Here is an 11,644-nt window from a genome sequence, read left to right as displayed (position 1 = left end):
CAGTTAAAATGTTAGCATGTGACTTAAAACCTTTACAGTCATTAAGACCCTGGAACAGATTATTTACATTACTTCCTACAGGGATCAGAATTGGACATGGAGCAGCATCTCAGAATGCTTTGTGGTTGCAGGCTACACGTTGCTTGTCATGTCGTGAAAATAGTGCATATATAGTCATGTAAATAGTGCATAGAAAGAAATGTAAATAGTGCATATAATGGTTTCAGTCAAAGGGCCTTTCCGGCGTGTTCACACTGCACAAGTTGGCTTTGCGTCATATTTTTCTCTCATCATCTGTAAAATTTGACCTTTCCCATCCCCCAGCCCAGAGTGCAGCTCTGGACCCGCCTCCCAGCTCCAAACCTTCCAGTAAGTCGATATTATTTGCAACGGGGCAAGGTATCAGTGCCTGAGGGACGTAAGTACAGAATGGGAGGGTACCAGGAGGTCCGGGGAAAGATTAAAAGCGGCCACGGCGGTGAAGCAGAGGCACACCAGCAAAGACGGGGAGAGAGGAAGGACGCCAAAGTGACAGATCTAAAAAGTCAGAGTCGAAGAAGACAAATTGCAGGAGGAGCGCTGGCACCATCAAGAAGACACAAGACTAAAGGCAAGAGGCAAGAGGCAGAGAGACAACTGAGCTGGGACCAAAGGTAAGGTGAACGCATCTGATGACCTTATTTCCATGCAAAGAGCAGCTGGCAGCATGCAAGCGATAAAACATTCTGATCCCACGTGGATGAGGTCCCGCTCTGCAGGTTTGTTCAGAAATTTTGTGGCCTTGGATGTCAATGTGGGCCCAAGCATGAAGTCCTGGAGGGTTCTGCTTGGTCTGACGGCAGCGTTCTGAGATCTTTATGGTGGTCTGCATTGTGAAATGTGATGCGCGGCAGCCGCAAACACTGTCGGATCATTTCAAGCTCTTTTGCGGCAAAGTGCGCGCTAAAAACACACGAGGCTCCTCCATCGCGGGTCCTGTTGGGTACCATGTGTCCGATGGATCCTTTCAGTCCAAATAGGGAAAAATAAGACGGGCTGCCATCTGATAAAAACAACCTGCTTCTTCACGTGGTGGCTCACACAATTTAACTTGCAAATAAAGTCTTTGCTCACAGCTTGCTACTGCCAAACAAGCGTTTTATTAACTTCAGTAAAAGTTGCCAGTAAAACTCTTCTTGAAAAATGTGTGTGAAATCATCTCATAATTTACATAGCCACTAAAATTCATTACTTTTAGTTTATTATGCGACAAAATATTTAATTCTGTTGCAAAATATGCCTGCTCTTGGAAATCACAAGATTGTGAATTTATTCATGGAAAATTGGATTTACAGCATTATTAGTGCATTGCAACAATTTGTACATCACAATGATGCTGGATGAACAAACATTTGCCACAAAAGGGCATAAATGTTTGTGCGTGCCTCTTTGAGTCTTCCGCATGTACAAACAGCAGAAACAATCACTTTTGCGTCATCACAAACATGCACGGCGTGTGTGGTTTTATTTTGGACATGCGATCTTTGAAAGTGATACTTAAACTTGCCAAAGTAACCGTGACCCTTGTAATGTCAAGCAGCTGGGGGGGATTTTCCTTCCCACTACTTTTTAAAGCATTTCTTTAAAGTCATTATTATAAAGAAAATAATTATACTATATTATAGAATATTATAGAATAGAAAATCATAGAATATTATAGAAGTACACAAAATAAAAAATTTTTCCTGTCATACACAGTCACAAATGTTGTTAAATGTTAAATTATTTTATATATCGTGTGTGTGTGTTTATTGTTGTACAATTGTACAGATTTTACAAATGTTATAAATGTGACCAAACATTTAGAAAATTACATACACGTATATATATATATATAATTATACTAAAACATTCAATACTTAATATTTAATAAATATATTACCAATTAATAAAATGAGAATTCATTAATATAATATAATAGAGAATTCATTAATATCATATAATATAATATTAATTAATTAATAAATAATTTGTGTATTCAAATAAACAATTAATATATTCAATATGAAAACATTTTAAACATATGTTTTGTACAATTTTTAAAATTAGCAACAGTAATAATAAGCAACATTTTTACAATAATTCCCATTATATCTGTCATGATATAAACAAACTTATTACCAAATTATTAGCTTATTATGTATTATTATTATTTATTATGTATTATTGCACTACAAACTTGACGTGATCTGTTCTTATTTATTCTTATTATTCTTATTCTATTTTCTTATTTTTCTTATCTCTCCTGTCTTGCCGTGGTTGTTTTATTTTGTGATTAAGTGATGAAGTTTATTATGACATTTTTGTAGAGCTGCTGGAAATGTGAATTTCTCTTGAACATTCATAAAGTATCTATCTATCTAAGTCCATATAAAAAGCCCTGTGCTGCCTACAATGCATACATTGTAATTCTACTTCTTATACAGTGCATTCATATTTATTATCCAGTATGCTCTCTTAATATTAATTCCAGTATGCTGCTAAACATCACTCTTTCTGCAGCTATGACAATAAAGTAGTATTCTAATCTACTGTATCTAATCCGTTTGTGTGTAAGGTCTGTTCTTGGTTTAAAGCACTTTTTGTGTGTGTGAGGAAGCAAACTAGTGAATGGAAAAAGGTAATTGGTTAACATGTGACGAATGTTTGTGGCTTTTAAGGTTGCGCTGATAACAGCGGCCATGCATTTAGAAGCTTTTTCTCTGCTGATTGAATCAGTTTTGTTGATTCGATTAGGGGGACTTTTTCCTCGTCTCTGTCGCCAAATTGCTTGCTCATGTCAGGTTCAGCTGGTGGTCTTTAAAATGTATGAGGAGTGCGCTTGTAGTGGACCTGCTCCGTGTGTGACAAGCCTTGATATAATTTCTGTTGTGAATTTTGGGGCGATAGAAATAAAAGTGACTCAGTGTAAGTGATACGGGCGTATCTCAAATGTGCCCTAGAAATGTCCACCATGCCAGCTTTTAGGGAGCTTTTTTGACAAAAATGCAATTTAGCAAATTGACACGGATGGTGCATTACTTACCGATGATGTTTGGAGACTTTGATTTGTGAGACGCACCAAGGGCCTCGAGCACACGTCGGTTAAATACGTCGGTTATAAAAAACAACATCAATGTAAAAATCAAATAAATGTTGCTGTGAAAGTTCAATAATGGTGCATTCCACCTGGTAGGTGGAAGTCATAAGGTCATCAAAGCCCACATTCATGCATTCACACACAGCGCCAGCATTTCAAAACAGGGATGATCGAAGAGAGGGAAAAATACACATCTACCTGTTGGAGAAAGTTATGCATAAGTTTCACTAATGCATTTCATAGCACGTAACTGCGGTGCGTTCAAGGACCGTCAAAGTGCAAAAAAGCTGGCTTCAAACAGAAATCATGTAATAGTTTTTTTTAGTGCATATAAACCAGGGGTGCGGCACACGGCTGTTTTTTTATTGGCCCATGGCACATTCAAAAAATACAATTAAACAAGACAATAAAGTAAAAATATTAGGAAAATAAAGTCATAATATTATGAGAAAAAAGTCGTCATTTTACAAGAATAAAGTCGTAATATTATGAGGAAAAACCAATAATAACAACAACATAATTATTAAAAAAATAATAATAATAATTAAAATCTAATTCATTCAAATAAAATTTGAAAATATTAAAGAAAAAAAAACATTATTTTCTAAAGTTGTCATATGATGAGAAACAAAACCAAACTTGGTTTGGGAAACGTTACAATATTACCACAATGTTGTCAAAATATTATGGGAATAAAGTCATAACATTATGAGAAAAAGAAAATGTTGGAATATTTGTAAAATAAAAAAAACAAAACAACAGAAACAGAAACAGACAAATGAGCAAAAAAAGTCAATTGAAGGAAAGAAAGTTGATACTAATGATAGACTTTTTCACCTATATCACATAGATGACATGCAGGCTTTTTTCTTTAAATATATATCTACATGGGTTTACAAAATGTAGAAATGTCAAATATCGAAAGTTGACCATCCATCCTTTGATTTTTAATTATGTGGCCCTCAATGGAAAGGTTTGGACACCCATGATGTAAACGTACTGAGTGTATGTACGGACAGTTTAGAAAGGCCCTTCAGCCGGCTTGGATGCCCTTCACCTTTTTCCTTGGTAATGGTAATGGTAATGGTAATGGTAATGGTAATGGTAATGGTATATTATTTGAACATGCATGCAAGTTACAATGGAATACATCTCATAATGCAATTCACAGTTCCACATGTCTAAAAGTCCTGTATTCCATATGTGATTTTTTAATACATATTAGAATGATAAGGTAATGTAACAATATGTTGATTTACTTATTAAGATCTTTTCACAATAAATATAATAATCAGTATAATAATAAATAAATAATAAGAAATAGAGACAAGCATAACAAAACAAGTTCAAAACTCGTCTTCCTTGTATTTTGCAAACATCAACGGCTTGTATTGTTTCTTTCGCTCATCTTGTTGCATTGTTTGAGTTCCTTACTCATTCCGTTCCACAACTGAATTCCACATACTGAAATGCCGTGGGTTTTTAGCATTGTTATCGCATATACTGTAAGTGTTTCAAGTTTAGTTTTTCCCTAAGGTCATATTTCTCCTCTCTTGTAGAAAAGTATTGTATGACCTTTTTGGGTAATAGGTTATGGTTAGCTTTATGCATTATTTTAGCAGTTTGAAAATTGACTAAATCCATCCATCCATCCATCTTCTATGCCGCTTATCCTCACTAGGGTCACGGGTATGCTGGGCCTATCCCAGCTGACTTCGAGCGAGAGGCGGGGTACACCCTGGACTGGTCGCCAGCCAATCACAGGGCACATATAGACAAACAACCATTCACACTCACATTCATACCTATGGATAATTTGGAGTCGCCAGTTAACCTAACATGCATGTTTTTGCTATGTGGGAAGAAACCGGAGTACCCGGAGAAAACCCACGCACGCACGGGGAGAACATGCAAACTCCACACAGAGATGCCCAACGGACATTCGAAACCAGATCATCCCGATCTCCTGACTGTGGCCGACATGCTAACCACTAGGTCACCGTGCGGCCCTATTTACTAAATCAGCAAATTTCAATATTTGTGATTTTAAAAATAAGAGATTTGTATGTTCTCTATAAGTGGCATTATGGATTATCCTCACTGATCTTTTTTTGCAGTACTTTCAGCCAGTTAAGATTGCTTTTATAGTTATTACCTCATATCTCCGCACAATAAGTTAGATAAGGTAACACCAGAGAACAGTAAATAGTGTGGAGTGATTTTTGATCAAGAACAAATTTTGCTTTATTCAATATTGAAGTATTTCTCGCCACTTTATGTTGTATATTTTTGATGTGAGATTTCCAACTTATTTTTTCCTCTTTTATGATCCCCAGAAATTTATTTTCGTTCACCCTTTCAACGTCCACTCCGTGTGTTTGTATTTGGTCGTACATGTCCTTTCTGCTATTACCAAATAGCATTATTTTAGTTTTACTTAAGTTCAAGGATAATCTGTTTTTATCAAACATCTTTTTAATATGACCATTTCATCCGTGGCTTTTTAAATTAGCTACCATGTGCTTTCCCCAAAACAAAAGGCAGTTGTATCATCCGCAAATGAAACCAACTTTAAGTCTTTCGTCGGTTTACAGGTGTCATTGATATACAAGTTGAACAGTTTTAGTCCCAGTATTGAACCCTGGGGGACTCCACAGGTAATATTTAAACTTGCAGATATATATTCTCCTAGCTTTACAAATTGCTTCCTGTTTGCTTGATAACTTTTAAACCAATACAAAACTAATCCTATGATTCCGTACCTTTCTAATTTTGTTGTTAGGATGTTGTGATTAATTGTATCGAACGCTTTTGCAACATCCATAAATACAGTTTATATTCATATTTATATATATATATACTGTATATATTGACAGTTACAAGCAGCCCTCTGAGGACAGCCACAACTGAGATGTGGCCCTCAATGAAAAGGGGTTTAACAGCCCTTCTCTCTAAAATGTACTTTTTGTTCATATTTTTTGTGTCTGGAACTGATTAATTGGATTTACATTATTTCCGATGGGAACAATTGCCTCAGTTTTCATGCGTTTCAGTTTCCATCTATACACGCACACTCTGGAAGCATTTAAAAAAAAATCCCATTTCAGGTCACCCAGAGCGCCGTTCCCGTGTGGATGAGAGACTGAAACAATAAAATACTTTGCCGTTTTGACCTGAAAATGTTTCCATGGAGTGATAAAACATAGCAGATACTGGCACACAAGCCTTGAGCGCCCTCTCGCAGCTGTCAGTGTGAAAAAAAAATATATAAGTTGCTCCGCAGTACAAGTCACAGGACCAGCCAAACCATGAAAAAAGTGTGACTTATAGTCTGGAATATACGGTAATTAAAGTGTAGTGACGAGAGTACAGTATTCCATTTGAGACACACTACAGGACTTTACTATGTTGTCATCAGATTCTAGTTATTCCAAAGGTCAGGTTAGACACGTCATATTTGGATTTAGCGGCCCAAAGTGTCTTCAAAGAAGTTTTTATTCGGTAAAATTCATGCAGGGTGACGCTATTCCGGCTATGGAATTCATGTTTTTATGTGAATACAAGTTTGCAATTGGCAGCAAATGTCATAAGATGAGAGAAGAAAGTGACATACTGCATCCTGGTGTGCAATGATCACAAGTGAACATCATCAGTCTAACATTTACTGCTGACATCCTTTCCTCACTGTTGCTGCTTCACATTTACACTCCTTTCATTTGGATCCTCCCATCTTATTTTTTTTGTCCTGTGCAGCCATTAGGGCAGATATTATTGTTGATCTAAATGCCCTTACGTGCTCAACAGATTTGCTCTGCCATCCTGCTCTGGATCCTTCCATCTTAGTTGGACATGATAACCTTGAAAACCTTTAGCTTTTTCTCATTATATTGTACTTTTTTTCTGTTAAAAATATATATTAATATATTTCTACAAATAAAAAAAGCCACGGGCTGCAAATGGCCCCTGGCCTGCACTTTGGACTCTCCTGTTTTTGAGCGCGTGATCTGACATCAAAACCAACAACCACAACTCTTGTTTATCTTGTTGGCTTCCTTCGTTGCTAGTGAACAACAGTAAATAAAGCTGGAATTAATCCATGTGTTACAAGTCATTTTTATTGCAAATGTTGATCTGAAATCAGAGGTGTTTGTGGAAGTGGGCTGTAGATCTTCTGTAATCCCTTGTTTATCGCGGTTAACTGGTTCCAGACCTGACTGTGATAAGTGAATTTGCGCAAAGTAGGATTCTTTATTTATATATGAATTGAATATTTTCGTAGTTAGTGCATAACAAACTGTTTCCTACCTTCTAAATATGGTTTTAAACATTATTAGAACCCTCCAAAAATGTGTCTCTTCCTGTTATACGGAAAAGACGTTCACGGAAAAAGCTCAGTTTTTTATTACCGGAGTTTTAAACTTTTTATGACTATCCCTGACCATAGCTTGTGATTACAACTCTAGAAGTGAGTGCTGAGATCTGTGCCTTAATTCGGACGAGTGAGTGAACCGAGCTCACCAAAATAAATGTATAGTAGGAGCCGACGGCCTTTATAGTCAAGCTATCAAGCTAGCCGGGGCTTTGAAACAGCGGCTGCTCACGAAGCCAGACTCTTAAAACATCTTGGAGTCTTCTTGAGGAGATATCTCCGGCTGTATCAAAGACTGGTGAGAATATAAACTCACTGTTACAACAAATATTAAACACGGAAGGTAGTGTAAAACAAGCTAACAGCTAATTGACAACAGTCGAGACGGTGTTGCTCAGCAACCGCAATAATCCCAAAAATAAAAGAGAAAAGAAGTAGATCTGATGGTGGCTTGAGCAGCTCAGGCCGAAGTATTCCGGATTCGGTTAAAGGCATGGAAGGTGCGGGTTCTGCACCCGCCTCCCCGCCGCTGGGACCTGACGATGCTCAGCAGACTAATCGTGTTGATTTACAAATGGGGAAAGCTTCAAAGAAGTTGCAAGAGATCGTGGCAAAGCAAGAAGATACCCGAGCGCAAATGCTACTGAGACTTGACAAGAGGCTGGAGCATATTGAGGAGAAGATAATGAAGCTGGATCCCATGCTACAAAACATGGGCTCCTTAATGCAGAAGGTCCAGGACTTGACGGATGAAGTCCAAGGTCTGAGAGTGGAGAACAAAGAATTACAGGAAAGTAATGCAACAATTGAGAGCCACTGTCAAAAAAGAGACTGAAGAAAAAGACAAAATGACTGAGCAACTGAAAACCACCATAGATGACATGGATCAGAACACATGAGTGAATGATGTGGTCGTGACGGGGCTTCGGATCAAACCTAGGTCCTACGCCAGGGCAGTTGCGAATAAGGACGAACCAGAAGAAATGGATGTCACTTCAACGGAGCAACAAGTTGTCACCTTTTTGCAATCTAAGGAGGTGGACGTAGACAGCCAAACTACTGATACTCGTATCCCACCGTATGGCAGGAACAGCACTACACCCGTCATCATCGTCAAGTTCACTAACAGGGAATTCAAGACTGCACTGCTGAAACAAGGAAAGAAGCTGAAAGGTACAAACGTCTACATCAGGGGTGTCAAACTCGAACCATGGAGGGCCGAGACACCACAGGTTTTCTCTTCAACCAGTTTCTCCAGCAGGTGATTGAATTGATGAGCTCCTTCCCTCAAATTGAAGCAGGTGTTGATCATCTGCTTTAGTGACCGGCTGGAAGGAAAACCTGTGGTGTCTCAGCCCTCCATGGCACGAGTTTGACACCCCTGGTCCACATGAATAACCATCTGACAAAGCGCAATGCTGAAATCGCTAAGAAAGCACGTGATCTGAGGAAGCAAGGAAGGATCCAGGGTACATGGAGTGCAAATTTCAAAACCTTCATTAAAATTAATTGGCGGACCAGAGACCAGAGTTCTTGTTGTCAAAGACATCAAGGATCGAGATAAATACTAAATATAAGGAAAACAGCTTTAATATGCCACAAGAAGATCTACAATTGGACACCTTTTGTTTTCACAGATCACAAACAACTGTGCCACCCTTATCAATAATATATTCACCAATGACTTTGATAATAACACTAGTGGCCTGTTAACTAGTGACATCAGTGGTCATCTTCCAGTGTTTATAATTTACAATGAACATTATAATAAAAGACAGATGGTGGCTAAAAAGACTTTTCAAAGACTACGCAGAGAGGATAGCGTCAGCGCTTTCAGGAAAGACCTAGAAGAACAAAGATGGGAGAGTGTTTACAGTGCAAAAGATGTGGATGAAGCATATGATCACTTTCTACGCACCTATATGGAGCTCTACGACACGAGCTGTCCCTGGCAAGAAAAGTTCAGGAAGCAAAAAAAAAAACAAACAACCAACTACGAATGACGAAAAGGATTAAAAAACATCTGTAAGAAGAATACATTATATGAATGAGGTAGTTGAAATGTTTAACAACTATTTTGTAAATATTGGACAAAAACTGGAAGTCGAAATTCCAAAACTCTGGACAATGGAGGAATGGAATGATACCATAGATAACAATCTTAATTCCATGTTTCTCACTGATGTATCTAAAAAGGAAATCACTGAAATTGTCAAAAATTTTAAAGCAAAAACATCAACTGATTGTAATGGAATCAAAATGGAAACAATAAAAAGGGTTATCAATGAGATTGTACAGCCGTTAACATATATCAGTAACTTATCATTTCAGACTGGAACATTCCCTAACAAAATGAAAATGGTTAAAGTACTTTCAATTTAAAAACGGAGACAAACATCAATTTACAGATTATTACCCTTATTACCCCAATTTTCTAAAATTATCGAGAAGCTGTTTAATAACAGGTTCGACAAATGTATTAATAAGAATGAATTACTAGCAGGTAGTCAATACGGATACAGAGCTAACATTTCAACTTCTATGGCACTGATTGAAATCAAAGTGTGCAGCTGCAGTATTCATGGATCTTACAAAAGCCTTCGATACAATTAATCACAGTATTTTAACAACAAAATTAGAAGGGTACAGAATCAGAGGATTAGTTTCGAATTAGGTTAAAAGCTACCTAGCAAACAGGAAGCAATTTGTAAAGCTAGTAGAATATACATCTGCAAGTTTAAATATCACGTGTGGAGCACCCCAGGGGTCAATACTGGGACCAAAACTGTTCAACTTGTATATCAATGACATTTGTAAAGTGACAAAGGACTTAAAGTTGGTATTATTTGCGAATGATACCACTGCCTTTTGTTCTGGGGAAAGCACACAAGACTGGACTGGTCACCAGCCAATCGCAGGGCACATATAGACAAACAACCATTCACACTCACATTCATACCTATGGACAATTTAGAGCCTCCAATTAACCTAACATGCATGTTTTTGGAATGTGGGAGGAAACCGGAGTACCCGGAGAAAACCTAGTAAATTTTCAAACTGCTAAAATAATGCATGAAGTTAACAATAACTTCTTACCCAAAAATGTCAGAGTATTTCTCTATAAGAGAGGAGAAATATGATCTTAGGGAAAAATTCTACTTGAAACACTTATATGCGAGAACAATGCTGAAAACCCACAGCATGTCAGTATGTGGAGTTAAATTATGGAACGGATTGAGCAAGGAACTAAAACAATGTACCAAGAAAATAAAATTAAACCCAACCAAACCAAACATGAAATAACACCCCTATAGTTATTTTTACACTCCTATTATCCAATATGTAGACATAATAAGATATAATAAAACATATGACATAAATAAGACACATATACAATCACATGTTACCAGGGACAGTTCCTTGTTCTTTTTTTACTACCTGTTCTGTACACTACATCCTGCAGTGGCTATTGTCTCCTCAATGTAACATTACTGACACCTCGTAACCAGTGTGGAATACTACATATCATCACAACGTCTTTGAATGCATCTTCTGAATGCCTTAAATTTTCATTTTACTCCATTTAGCCATGTTTATGCTTAACAATGCTTAATTTAGGCAAAAACACACATAATTTGTTAAAACATGCATATGTTTTGACTAATAATAGGCTGTATTCAACCACAAAACATCGATGATTTAGTTAATAGATTTTTGAAAACCCGTGATAGAGTGAAGCCATGAAATTCAAAATGCACAGTGGTGAGGGATTACTATAAGCACAGGAAATAATGTTCTACAAGCCGACCAATCATAGCCTTTACCGCCCGCTAGGATTTTTTTCGGAGGTGCATGTCACGCTATGCATTTTTGCAGGGGGAGGAGTGAGCTGCTCAAAGCGGTGGAATGCAACCAAATGCGTACCTAGAGTGCAATGAAGCATACTAGCGTATTTGAGGGTCAAAATGCGTGCAGACAAAAAAAAAAGTGCATACATGTTGGTAGGTCTGGTAAAGGAGCGCACCAGCCAGCTGTGTTTTCCCGCTCTTGCCCACCGACTGGACTATGAGCGGCAAGCGGCATATAGCGTGTTTGTCGTTCCCACGCACTGACCTCAACCACTTGGGTCTGCGCCGCAGATGCTGATGACAAGCTGA

The 11,644-nt window shown here is 37.7% G+C and overlaps 1 protein-coding gene across 2 annotated transcripts in view; it reads left to right on the top strand.

Moving 5' to 3' along the window:
- Positions 1–424: 424 nt before the first annotated feature.
- Positions 425–11,644, top strand: part of asip1 (agouti signaling protein 1) — a 48,855-nt gene continuing 37,635 nt past the window's right edge. Inside the window, exon 1 of one of the 2 annotated variants that reach the window (XM_054785916.1) lies at positions 425–653. The gene's annotated coding sequence lies outside the window, so the exon portion shown is untranslated. Of the gene's footprint in view, positions 659–11,644 lie in introns of both variants that reach the window. The other variant, XM_054785917.1, reaches the window with a different exon arrangement.

The sequence above is a fragment of the Dunckerocampus dactyliophorus genome, chromosome 8 (assembly GCF_027744805.1).
Source record: "Dunckerocampus dactyliophorus isolate RoL2022-P2 chromosome 8, RoL_Ddac_1.1, whole genome shotgun sequence".
NCBI lineage: Eukaryota > Metazoa > Chordata > Actinopteri > Syngnathiformes > Syngnathidae > Dunckerocampus > Dunckerocampus dactyliophorus.
Note: the sequence above shows the minus strand (reverse complement) of the source record. Positions and strands in the feature narration are given on the sequence as shown.